The sequence below is a fragment of the Apodemus sylvaticus genome, chromosome 3 (genome assembly GCF_947179515.1).
Source record: "Apodemus sylvaticus chromosome 3, mApoSyl1.1, whole genome shotgun sequence".
NCBI classification, from domain to species: domain Eukaryota; kingdom Metazoa; phylum Chordata; class Mammalia; order Rodentia; family Muridae; genus Apodemus; species Apodemus sylvaticus.
In genome coordinates, this window is record NC_067474.1 from 37,574,521 (window position 1) to 37,588,462 (window position 13,942).

The window sequence follows — 13,942 nt, forward strand, 5'->3', positions numbered from 1 at the left end:
TAGAAATAAGTGTAGGGAAGGGTTTTCTGAACAGGACTCCATCTGCTTAGAAATTAAAGACAACTGACAAGTGAGACCCCATAAAACTAAAACGACTCAGCACAGCTAAAGAGGCAATCAATCAAGTGAGAGAAAGCCATGGAATCTTTGTCAGCTCTATATCTGACAAAGATATAATATATTATAAAAAAATAATATCCAGAATATATGAACTCAAAACATCTAAACCTCAAGGAAACAAATGAGTCAATTAAAAACCATCCTATTACAGGATGAAGCATCCCTTATGTATGTGCCCAAGTGTATCAAAACTAGTTCTTTTTATTTCTTAACTCCAGATTTTATTCCCCTCCCGGTCTACCCTCTGACTGTTCCATATCCCATATCTCCTCCCCACCTCCTGTCTCCATGAGAATGTCCCCATCCCCCATGCCACCAGACCTCTAAACTCCCTGGGGCCTCCAGTATCTTGAGGGTTAGGTGCATCTTCTCTGACTAAACCCAGACCAGCAGTCCTCTGCTGTATGTGTGTTGGGGGCGGGAGGTCTCAGATCAGCTGGTGTATGCTGCCTGGTTGGTGTTCCAGTATCTGAGAGATCTTGGGGGTCCAGATAATTTGAGACTGCTGTTCCTCCTACTGGGTCTCTCTCCTCAGCTTCTTATAGGTTCTTGAAGTTGATCATTTCCCATCTTCCTGAGGAACCACAGCACTGATTTTCACAGTGGCTATACATGTTTGCGCTCCCAATAATAATGAATGAGAGTTCTGTTTAGGCCCCATCCTTGTAAGCATGAGCAGCCACTGGTTTTATTGATCTTAACCATTCTGACAGGTATAAGATGAAATTTCTAAATAATTAGATTTGCATTTCCCTAATGGCTAAGGATGGAGAACATTCGTTTGTTTCTCAGCCATTTGACTTTTCTCAATTGAGAATTCTCTGTTTACATCTGTACCCCACTTTAATATGGTTATTTGCCTTTTTGATATCTAGTTTATTGAGTTCATCATATATTTTGAATTTAGCCCTCTATTGGATGTGTAGTTGATAAAATCATTTTCTATTCTGTAGGCTGTTGCTCTGTATGAATGAGGGTATCTTTGGTGATGCAGAAGTGTTTCCGTTTCATGAAGTCATATTTATCCTACCACAGAGAAACATGCTCAAAAATGTACAGTGATGCTCTATTAACAATAGCCAGAAATTGGAAAAAACTGAAATTTCCCTTAACAAAAGAATGAATAAAGAAAATGTATATTACACAATGGAGTATTACTCAGCTGTTTAAAAAACATCATGATTTTTTTTTAACATCATGAATTTTTAAAGCAAATTGGTGGAAGTAGAAAGTAATATTTCCCAATAATCCCAGACTCAGAAAGACAAATATGATATGTATTTGTTTATATGTGGATATTAGCTATAAAGTCAAGGATAACTAAAATACAATCCATAGAATCACAGAGGGTAGGTACAATATAAGTGACTAGATAGAATGGGTGGATTTCATTAGGAAGGTGAAATAGTATAAATATTTATGGATAGATGGGCAGAGGCTGGAGAGGGAGGGTCAGGTCAAGAGATGAGGGGTATCAGGAGGAATACAGAAGGAAACAGCTAAAATTAATGAGTGTTTGAGAAATAGTGTGGAAAACCTAACACAGTAGAAGCTTCATGCAATATGTATACACACACACACACACACACACACACACACACACACACACGCAATCTAAATGAAATCACCAAATAAAGCAGGGAGACATAATCCCAACTGAACATCTCTTGTCATCAAGCAAAGCTTCTAGCACTGGAATTGGGTTATATCTAATTGAATTGTTGGCCAACAACCCCAGAAGAATCCCTAAACCACTCAGGCTATTGCCAAGATTACAAGCAGCTGCTCACAAACTGGCAGCAAGGCCCTATTGCTGAATACAATAGCTACACATCTCATTAAAGCTGGACATGTACAGGCAGTGCCTACCGAGCGCTTTTTCCCCTATATTCTAGTGTCTTTGGTACCGAAAATACTCTGAAGAATCTCAAAAAAGCAACACAAACACCACGACATCTACAAACCTGTTATCTAAAATGCTTTCCTTCTTGCAAGATATGCAAGGGCAATGAAGGCATGAAGTTTTGGGGAGTAACCTGTTAGTAATTGATTGGATTTAAGCCCACTCCGTAAGATGGATCTCATACCAATACTACAGGGGTGACCAATTACCTAAGACTAGGAAGTCCAGGAACCTCAGTAAAACCAAATAATACTGGTATAAAAATAAAATAGGAAAATGTAGTGATGAAATGACTCCTGATACTATTCTGCTATACTCACAGATCAGTGCTTTGTTCAACTCTCATCAGAGAAGTTCCTCCTTCAACAGATGGAAACAAAGATACAAATATAGAGACCCACAGTCAGACATCATGCAGAGAGTCAGAGACCTTCGACTAATCACTCAAAAGTAGAATGTCTGCATGATATCCCTCCCCTTAGAGGAGGCCCAAAAGAGCATAAAAACCAGAGGGATGGCGCGCGCCAGGAAAAGAAGGCCCTCTAAATCGACGTAAGTCGAGCTCGTATGAACTCAGAGACTGTTTCAGACACTGAAACATCATGCATGAAGCACTAAGTCCTTGGCACTTACATTATGGCTTCCAGTTAAATTTTTTATGGGATTTCTGAGTAAGCAAATGAGTCTCTGATTCTTGCGATTTCCTTTGGGCTCTTTTTTCCCCCAGTTGGCTTGTCTTTTCCAACTTTGATGTATTAGCTTTTGTTTTATCTTATTCAATTTTATTGTTATATTGTTAAATGGATGATGAATGGATGGATGGATGGATAGATGGATGGATGGATGGATGGATGGATGGATGGATGAAAACCTAGCCACTACGATGAATGTTAACAATTGAACTTATACCTGCTGGAGAGAGTGAATCAGTTTTCTCCAAAGAATGACAATAGGCTTAACAATCCCTCCAGAACTGACTTCATGCTCAGGAATAGTTGACTAACATATAATTGGACTCCATAGTTTTCTATAAGCTTTTATTTACTTAGTTAGGTGTTGGTGGATTTGGGGGAAAAGCAGGTATTTTGTTGCCTTGGTTTGGGAGGGGTTACGTTATTGTATTGGGCTTTTTTTTTCTTTTTAGAAAGAACTTGAAGGTGGGTTGGCTGGGATGAGGAGGGGATTTGGCAGGATTGGGGACGGGAAAGAATATGATCAAAATATATTTAAATTTAAAAATTGTTTTATATAATAAAAATAAGACCAAAAAATTAAAGTATATTAGAGATCATCAAATATCTAATGAGTAATGTAGATAATAAATATTTAAAGAATATGTCTAAATTCAATATCATTACCATTATTGATAAAAATAAATTTAAAAGAATGAATTTTAACTAAAAATAAATCTCCTTGGAGAATCTGCAAGTTAGAATATGGAGAGATATAGAACTGCATTTATGAAAAGTAAAGGAATTTTAAAAAAGTTATGAAGTTGGGAAGGGAGCAGGTGGAGAATACAGGTAAAAGAAGAGAGAAATGGAGTAACTATCATATTTTAATACATATTTCTATAAGTCTCAAGGATAAAGATAAAAGTAAAATAAAATAGGCTATAGAGCTGAAACATTTCTCAAAACAAGAGATAAAGTGTCTTCAGATATATCTCAAGTGTTCATCATAGATAGCCAGCAAAGAAGGATGTAAGAAAAGATAACCCTTATCCACTATTGCAAAGTAGTGTAGCTAATCTGGAAATCAGTGTGGATAATTCTTAAAAGGCTCAAAATAAATCTACCATATAATCCACATATACCATTTTTTTGAAATGTATCTGCCCAAAGGACTTAACATCTTTCTCCACAGATACTTGCTCAACAATAACTGTTGCTCTGTTCCCAATAGCTAAGAAATGGAAAGAACCTAAATGTCCTTCAACTGAAGAATGGATAATAGAACTATGTACATACAATTAATGGAATTCTATTTAGCTGAAACTATGAACTTTGCAAGAGAAAGGGTGAAACCTTTTGTTATATTGAGTGAGTTAGCCCATACTAGGAAAATAAAAAGCTACATGTTTTCTCTACTCTGTGGTACCCAACTCCAAATCTTATATATGAATATATAACACGGAGTAAACAGAGATGCCAAGAAAGTAAAAAGAGAGGAAGTAGAACACTCATTTGGGGATTGTAGAACATAGATGGAAAATTTGAGGGGAAAAGTGGGGACAGGCTTAGTTTTATGGCTGAAGAAATGTCAATAAAGAAGAGAGAGGAAGGAGGGATAAACAATACTAAAGATGTTAGAAAAATTATCAAGAATCACAAAATACCATAAAATGCATATATATGAGTATGCATATAGTTTAAATTCAATAAAAGTACTTGAGGTAATAATGTTCCCATAAGAGCCATAGACTATCACTCACTCACTCACACACACACATACACACACACACACACACACACACACACACACACACACACACACAAACACATCAGGCATGAGGAATTTCTTTTGAGTTGTAAATCAGGGAAGTCCAAGAGACTCTAAAAACAGTGGCTACTGCTACCACCTTTGACCATGTCCCAGAAGCTGATAGTAAGACCCTATTGCTGAAGACATCACACACTTCACATTCAGCCCTCAGAGGAATCATAGTGGATCTGTCCCAAAAGCCTCCTCCCGAGAACTAGATTTCATAAAGCCAAAAGTTGTTATATATCGGCCATGAAAGAAAAGCATTCCACAGTCATACCCTACAACAATAGCAATTATAGCCTAATGTTAACAGCTGTATAATTAGACTAAAGGCCCACTGAAGGAGAGAAACCATGCATTATAATACAAACCTAGCCAAACACTCATGGCTATTAAAGTCTTAAGTCTTAGAGGAAATTTTACAACAGTCATATTTTCACACCTGGCTTTAATCACTTCTCCTTACAACCACAGATAAATGTAGCTCTCAATTCTTATCAAAGAAGCTTCTTTTTCCATGCAGAAGAAAAAGCCACAATTAGTCAAAATGAAGAGAACAACTGACTATGGAAGTCCAGCCTCAACTGATACATCTAAAGCACAAACCTTATGCCTGAGACTGGGGAGCATGGCAGAAGAGGAGGCAGAATACTCTCAAAACCAGAAGACTGCAAAGTCTGTGTCAAGACTGTGTCTTCTAGATATATCAGGGAAGCTACTCCCACGAGAGCTGCTGAAATGGACCTAAATAATAACAGCAACTGAAAAGCCAACATGGATTGAGGGAATTATATAGAATCTCATCCCTGAAAAGAGGAGTTATAAATTCTTAAAAACTGCTGGATGAAAGAGAATTGGTCTTCCCCAGATATAAACACCTTAAATGATGACACAATCCCAAGTGTTTGACCCTAAAAGTTATACTTACAAGCACTCTAAAGGAACCCACCACATTTCATTTACATACTTACTCACACAATCACACACACATACACAAAACAACTAAGGAATAAGACACCGTAAACACTTTTCGTTTTGAACTGGCATTTTTGTTATTTTTTTATCTTTTTTTTCTTTATTGATATATTTTAATTTACATTTCAAATGATTTCCCTTTTTCTGGGTCCCCACTCCCCACAAGTCCCATAAGCCCTCTTCCTTCCCCCTGTTCCTCCATCTACACCTTCCCACTTCCCTGTTCTTGTATTCCCCTATACTGTTGCACTGAGTCTTTCCAGAACCAGGGGCCACTCCTCCATTCTTTTTGAACCTCATTTAATATGTGGATTATGTCTTGGGTATTCAAAGTTTCTAGGCTAATATCCACTTATCAGTGAGTGCATACCATGATTGATCTTTTGAGACTGGGTTACCTCACTTAGTATGATGTTCTCCAGCTCCATCCATTTGTCTAAGAATTTCATGAATTCATTGTTTTTAATGGCTGAATAGTACTCCATTGTGTAAATATACCACATTTTTTGTATTCATTCCTCTGTTGAGGGACACCTGGGTTCTTTCCAGCTTCTGGCTACTACAAATCAGGCTGCTATGAACATAGTGGAGCATGTGTCCTTATTGCATGCTGAAGAATCCTCTGGGTATATGCCCAGGAGTGGTATAGTAGGGTCCTCAGGAAGTGTCATGACCAGTTTTCTGAGGAACCGCCAGACTGATTTCCAAAATGGTTGCACCATCTTGCAATCCCACCAGCAGTGGAGGAGTGTTCCTCTTTCCTTGCCAACACCTGCTGTCTCCTGAGTTTTTGACCTTAGCCATTCTGACTGGTGTGAGGTGAAATCAGAGTTGTTTTGATTTGCATTTCCCTAATGATTAATGATTGTTGAACATTTCTTAAGATGTTTCTCAGCCCTCTGAAGTTCTTCATGTGAAAATTCTTTGTTTAGCTCCGTACCTCACTTTTCAATGGGGTTATTTGTTTCTGTAGGTTCTACCTTCTTGAGTTCTTTGTATATATTATATATTAGCCTTCTGTCGGATTTAGGGTTGGTGAAGATCTTTTCCCAATCTGTCGGTTGATGTTTTATCCTTTTGACAGTATCCTTTGCCTTACAGAAACTTTGTAGTTTTATGAGGTCCCATTTGTCAATTCTTGATCTTAGAGTATAAGCTATTGGTGTTCTATTCAGGAAATTTTCCCCTGTGCCCATGTCCTCAAGGGTCTTCCCCAGTTTCTTTTCTATTAGCTTCAGTGTGTCAGATTTTATGTGGAGGTCCTTGTTCCATTTGGAGTTGAGCTTAGTACAAGGAGATAAGAATGGATCGATTCGCATTCTTCTGCATGCTGACCTCCAATTGAACCAGTACCATTTGTTGAAAAGACTATCTTTTTTCTACTGGATGCTTTCAGCTCCTTTGTCGAAGATCAAGTGACCATAGGTGTGTTGGTTCATTTCTGGGTCTTCAATCCTATTCCACTGATCCGCTTGCCTGATATTGTACCAATACCATGCAGTTTTTATCACTATTGTTCTGTAGTAAAGTTTGAGGTCTGGGATACTGAATCCCCCTGAAGTTCTTTTACAGATGAGAATAGTTTTAGCTATCCTGGGTTTTTTGTTATTCCAGATGAATTTGAGAATTGCTCTTTCCAGCTCTATGAATAACTGGATTGGGATTTTTATGGGGATACCATTGAATCTGTAGATTGTCTTTGGCAAGATGGTCATTTTAACTATATTAATCCTGCCAATCTACGAGCATGGAAGATTTTTCCATTTTCTGAGATCTTCTTCGATTTCCTTCTTCAGAGATCTGAAGTTCTTGTCATATAGGTATTTCACTTGTTTGGTTAGAGTCACCCCAAGATACTTTATGCTGTTTGTGGCTATTGTGAAGGATGTCATTTCCCTAATTTTTTTCTCAGTCTGCTTATCCTTTGAGTATATAAAGGCTACCGATTTGCTTGCATTGATTTTGTAGCCAGCCACTTTGCTGAAGTTGTTTATCAGCTGTAGGAGTTCTCTAGTAGAGTTTTTTGGATCACTTAAGTATACTATCATATCATCTGCAAATAGTGATAGTTTGACTTCTTCCTTTCCAATTTGTATCCCTTTGACCTCCTTATGTTGTCTAATTGCCCTAGCTAGGACTTTAAGAACTATATTGAAAAGATATGGAGAGAGGGGACAGCCTTGTCTAGTCCCTGATTTTAGTGGGATTGCTTCAAGTTTCTCTCCATTTAGTTTGATGTTGGCTACCTGTTTGCTGTATATTGCTTTTACTATGTTTAGATATAGGCCTTGAATTCCTTTCCTTTCCAAGACTTTTAGCATGAAAGGATGCTGAATTTTGTCAAATGCTTTTTCAGCATTGAGTTTGTTTATGTAGTGGATTGCATTGATGGATTTCCTTATATTGAACCATCCCTGCATCCCTAGGATGAATCCTACTTGATCATGGTAGATGATCATTTTGATGTGTTCTTGGATTAGGTTGGCAAGAATTTTATTGAGTATTTTTGCATCGATATTCATAAGGGAAATTGGCCTGAAATTCTCTTTCTTAGTTGGAACTTTGTGTGGTTTTGGTATCAACGTAATAATGGCTTCGTAGAAGGAGTTGGGTAGTGTTCCTTCTGTTTCTATTTGGTGGAATAGTTTGAAGAGTATTGGTGTTAAGTCTTCTTTGAAGGTCTGATAGAATTCTGCACTGAAACAATCTGGTCCTGTGCTTTTTTTGGTCGGAAGGCTATCTATGACCCCTTCTATGTCTTTAGGGGTTATGGGTCTGTTTAGATGATCTATTTGATTCTGGTTTAATTTTGGTATTTGGTATCTGTCTAAGAAAATATCCATTTCTTCCAGATTCTCCAGTTGTGTTGAGTACAGGCTTTTGTAGTAGGATCTGATGATTTTTTGATTTTCCTCGGTTTCTGTTGTAATATCTCCCTTTTCATTTCTAATTTTGTTAATTTGGATACTTTCTCTGTGCCCTTTGGTTAGTCTGGCTAAGGGTTTATCTATCTTGTCAATTTTTTTCAAAGAACCAGCTTTTGGTTTTGTTGATTCTTTGTATGGTTCTCTTGGTTTCTACTTGATTGATTTCAGCCCTGAGTTTGATGATTTCCTTTCTTCTTCTTCTCCTGGGTGAATTAGCTTCTTTTTGTTCCAGGGTTTTCAGTTGTTCTGTTAATCTTCTAGTGTATGCTCTCTCGAATTTCTTTTTGGAGGCACTAAAAGCTATGAGTTTTCCTCTTAGCACTGCTTTCAATGTGTTCCATAGATTTGTGTATGTTGTGCCTTCATTTTCGTTAAATTCTAAGAAATCTTTGATTTCTTTATTTCTTCCTTGACCAAGGTATCATTGAGTAGAGTATTGTTTAGTTTCCATGTGTATGTGGGCTTTCTGTTATTTTTATTATTATTAAAGACCACTTTTACTCCATAGTGATCTGATAGGAGGCATGGGATTATTTCAATCTTCTTATATTTGTTGAGGTCTGTCTTGTGACCAACTATACGATCGATTTTGGAGAAGGTACCATGAGGTGCTGAGAAAAAGGTATATTCTTTTGCTTTGGGGTGAAAAGTTCTATATATATCTGTTAAATCCATTTAGTCCAAAGCTTCAATTAGTTTCACTGTCTCCCTCTTTAGTTTCTGTTTTCCTGATTGGTCCATTGGTGAGAGTGGAGTGTTAAAGTCACCCACAATTATTGTGTTAAATACAATGTGTGCTTTGAGCTTTAGTAAAGTTTCTTTTATGAATGAGGGCGCCCTTGTATTTGGAGCATAGATGTTCAGGATTGGGAGTTCTTCTTGTTGGATCTTTCCTTTGACCAGCAAGAAGTGACCTTCCATGTCTCTTTTGATGACATTAGGTTGAAAGTCAATTTTATCTGATATTAGAATGGCAACACCGGCTTGTTTTCTGGGACCATTTGCTAGTAGAATTGTCTTCCAGCCCTTTACTCTAAGGTACTTTTTGTCTTTGACACTGAGGTGTGTTTCCTGTATGCAGCAAAATGTAGGGTCCTGTTTACGTAACCAGTCTGTTAGTCTATGTCTTTTTATTGGGGATTTGAGCCCATTGATGTTCAGAGATATTAAGGAGTAGTGGTTATTGTTTCCTATCATTTTTTATTTTAAATTTATACTTGTGTGGTTATCTTCTTTTGGGTTTGATGAAAGAAGCTTAATATCCTGCTTTTTGCAGGGTATAGTTTCCCTCGTTGTAATGATGTTTTTCCCCTATTATCCTTTGTAGGGCTGGGTTTGTGGAAAGATATTGTGTAAATTTGGTTTTGGCATGGAATATCTTGGTTTCTCCATCTATAGTGTTTGAGAGTTTCGCTGGGTATAGTAGTCTTGGCTGGCATTTGTGTTCTCTTAGAGTCTGCATGAGCTCTGCCCAGGATCTTCTAGCTTTCATGGTTTCTGGTGAGAAGTCTGGTGTAATTCTGATAGGTCTTCCTTTATATGTTACTTGCCCTTTTTCTCTTATGGCCCTAAGTATTCTTTCTTTGTTTAGTACATTTGGGGTTTTGATTATTATGTGACGGGAGGTATTTCTGTTCTGGTCCAGTCTGTTTGGAGTTCTGTAGGCTTCTTGTATATTCATGGGCATCTCTCTCTTTAAGTTAGGGAAGTTTTCTTCCATAATTTTGTTGAAGATATTTGCTGGCCCTTTTAGTTGTAAATTTTCACTCTCATCAATGCCTATAATCCTTAGATTTGGCTTTCTCATTGTGTCCTGGATTTCCTGGATGTTTTGGGTTACAAGCTTTTTGCACTTTGCATTTTCTTTGACTGTTGAGTCCATGGTTTCTATGGTATCTTCAGCATGAGATTCTTTCTTCTATCTCTTGTATCCTGTTGTTGATATTTGCATCTATGATCCCTGATTTCTTCCCAAGGTTTTCTATCTCCAAAGTTGTCTCCCTTTGTGCTTTCTTAGTTGTTTCTACATCTGTTTTTATGTCCTGGAAGTTTTTGCTCAGTTCTGTCATTTGCTTGTTTGTGTTTTCCTCTAATTCTTTGAGCGATTTTTGTGTTTTCTCTTTCATGACTTCTTCCTGTTGATCAAACATCTCCTGTATTTTTTAAGTGATTTTTGCATTTCCTCCTTATTGACTACTAACTGCTGACCCATATTCTCCTGAATTTCTTTAAGTGATTTTTGTGTTTCCCTTGTAAAGGCTTCTAGCTTTTGATCATTTTTCTCCTGAATTTCTTTAAGAGACTTATTTATGTCCTTCATGTGTTCCTCTAGCAGCATCCTTACTAGTGCTTTTAAATTCAACTCTTGTTTTTCTGGTGTGTTGGGGTATCCAGGACTTGCTATTGTTGGGGAATTGGGTTCAGATGCTGCCATAATGCCTTGGTTTCTGTTAATAACGTTCCTTCATTTGCCATTAGCCATCTAGTTCTCCCTGGTATTAGATGGTCTTATTGTCACTGGCTGGTGCTTCAACCTACTGTGTATCTTTAAGGTTATTTCTGCAACACTGGATGACTGGGTTTCCTCTGGCACAGATTAATGATATGCTGCCTTCCTCTTTTGTGCCTTTGGAACCCTGCTCAGTCTTGCCTCAAGCAATGTTATACTTGGGTTTTCAAGGTGAACCAGGTGTTCTCTGACTGCTCTGTTATGGAGCGAAGATGGTGTGGTGGCAGTCACTCCCTCTGTTGATTCTCACTTAGGACACAGGTCCTGCAACCGACTGGCTTGCGGATGTACTGCCTATGTGCTCAGTTCCTGAGTGCAGGCAGACTCCTGGCAGTTTGCACCCCAGAGATCTAAAGCTCAGGGTGATACAGTACCTAGTAATGCTTTTCTGTCCCGGCAGGCAGCAAATATGGCCACTAGGAATCTCTTCCTCTGCTGTTCTCTGGGCAGACCACAGGCCCCACGTCTGGTGGACTGGTCGACAAACCGCCTATGTGCTCAGTTCCTGAGTGCAGGCAGACTCCTGGTGGTTTGCACCCCCAGAGATCAAAAGCTCAAGGTGATACAGTACCTAGTGATGCTTTTCTGTCCAGGCAGGGAGCGAATATGGCTGCTGGGAATCTCTTCATCTGCTGCTCTCTGGGCAGGCCACAGGCCCCACGTCCAGTGGACTGGCAGACAAACCACCTATGTGCTCAGTTCCTAAGTGCAGGCAGACCCCTGGTGGTTTGCACCCCCAGAGATCTAAAGCTCAGGGTGATACAGTACCTAGTGATCCTTTTCTGTCCCGGCAGGCAGCGAATAAAAAGATTTATTTAATTTATGTATGAGTACACTGAAGAGGGCATCAGATCCCATCACAGATGGTTGTAAGCCACCATGTGGTTGCTGGGACTTGAACTCAGGAACTCTGGACAAGCAGTCGGTGCTCTTAACTGCTGAGCCATCTCTCCGGTTGTTATTTTTTTAATTAGTTGAAGTGAACATAAAGTCCGAGCCTATGCTAAATGGTGGAGGAAAGAAGATACTTTGTATTATGCTGCTATGAGCCAAGTCACACAGGTATCAGATTCGTCACTTCTGTGGTTGTATTGGGTGTAACACCATCACTAGCAGTGTTGTATATCAGTATAAAAACTTTCAGAAAGTGTTTCAAACCTTTTAACTGGTAACTACTAAAAAATATAGCTGGGGGAAAAACACAAAAGGGTTTATGTATGCAGAAGTCCTCTTCAAAATCTACTTTCTAAAATGCTCCCCAGTGAGAAATATCTGTTAGGGCTTAATCATGAGTAAAACTTTGTTTCTTCAGAAAGTAATATTAAAAATTATTCTACTTACTATCTCACTTTCGACTTTGCAATCAGAGTCTGCACTTCCCCTGTTAGACATAACTCAGTATCTAATTTACATCGCTTAAGGCCTGAATTTTGTTAGATGATATGACTTGCTATAAGATCTCCCAAGGAACATGTGGTTTCAGGCAGATAGAAAGGAGAACATATGAGGAAATTTCAAAAAAGGCAAACTGTTCAGGAGAAATATAGACTTGACCAGGATACTACAGTTGTCACTGAAGGTGCCACTGCCTTCACCAGACCCCAATGGCTTAGTCAGAATATCTAGGGATGTAGATTCCTGTAAGAAAAGGATCTGAGATCTCAAGATTCCTGTAAATGTTTGGAACCACTAGGGACATTCTAACATGCAATCACATTTGAGAGCCACACCAAGAGGAGTCTAGAGGGAAAACATGGCAAAGGAACATACAGATGTAAGTGTGCTATGTAGCTTTCTAAAATTCTAACTATAATACATTTTTGGAAAGTAATGATCAGTACATATGATGTGCAGTGCTGTCCACCATGTGAGTCTCTACTGCTTGTGCCAGCTTTCTCCTTCCTCCATGGGCCCAAATCCTGTGGGTTAGAGACACACAAACTCCTACAGTCCATAACGTGACAGATCCTGTTAGACTTTGCCTCATCCCTTCTTGCTCTACTTGGAAATTTTAACTGCTTTTACTGCAGACTACTGTCATGGAGGCTGATTATAATGCTTATAAGGATTATAGGATTTCCTTCTATAAATGGAATGTGTCACAATCAATGTGTTATTTAGACTTTAGGGTTTTTTCCCCAAATAAATACTGACTTAATTCTCTGAACCACAATATACACTAAAATGTCACCGTATAAATAGTGGGGTTAATAAACTTGGGGTTGAATTTTTGAGTTGATAGAAGAAAATTTTCAAATACAAAATAGTTACACTATCACTACAACTATATTTGCAATAGCAGACCTGGATTAGGAGAATAGTACATTTGAAAAAGAGCAAAGGGCAGAGGGAGTAAGTAAAAAAGGAAAGAAAGAAGGGACAGAGGAATGGAGAAGAAAGGAAAGAAAGAAAGAGAGAGAGAAAGAAAGAAAGAAAGAAAGAAAGAAAGAAAGAAAGAAAGAAAGAAAGAAAGAAAGAAAGAAAGAAAGAAAGAAAGAAAGAGAGAGAGAGAGAGAAAGAGAGGGAGAGAAAGAGAGAGAAAGAGAGGGAGAGAAAGACAAAGAAAGAAAGACAGAGAAAGAAGGAAGGAAGGAGGGAAGGAAACACAATAGGAGGGAGACAAGGAGGAGTACTGTGACTGTACTTATAGTTTTATTAGGTCATAGCTCATTTTCTAAGTTAATATTATTTTCCTTTTCTTACAGATGGTGATACCAAAGTCAAGAGAGCCAAATAATGTATCCAACATCAGGAATCTAGAAATAGAGTTGTGAATCCAAGATAAGATGAATGAAGATAAATACCTTGCATTTTCAAATTTGAAATAGTAATACTACCTTTATTTAGGGGAAATTATAGTTGTTTATAGCCAGAGACTGCAGGCAAAGTAAAATACTAGCAGCTAAAAAAGCCAACACAGGGATTTCTCTCTTCTCTAATGCCAAAAGTCGGTCTACCAAATTCTACCTTAGCCTATGTGGAACAGAGTAAGCAAATCTGCCCGGTACACAGCCGTTATTG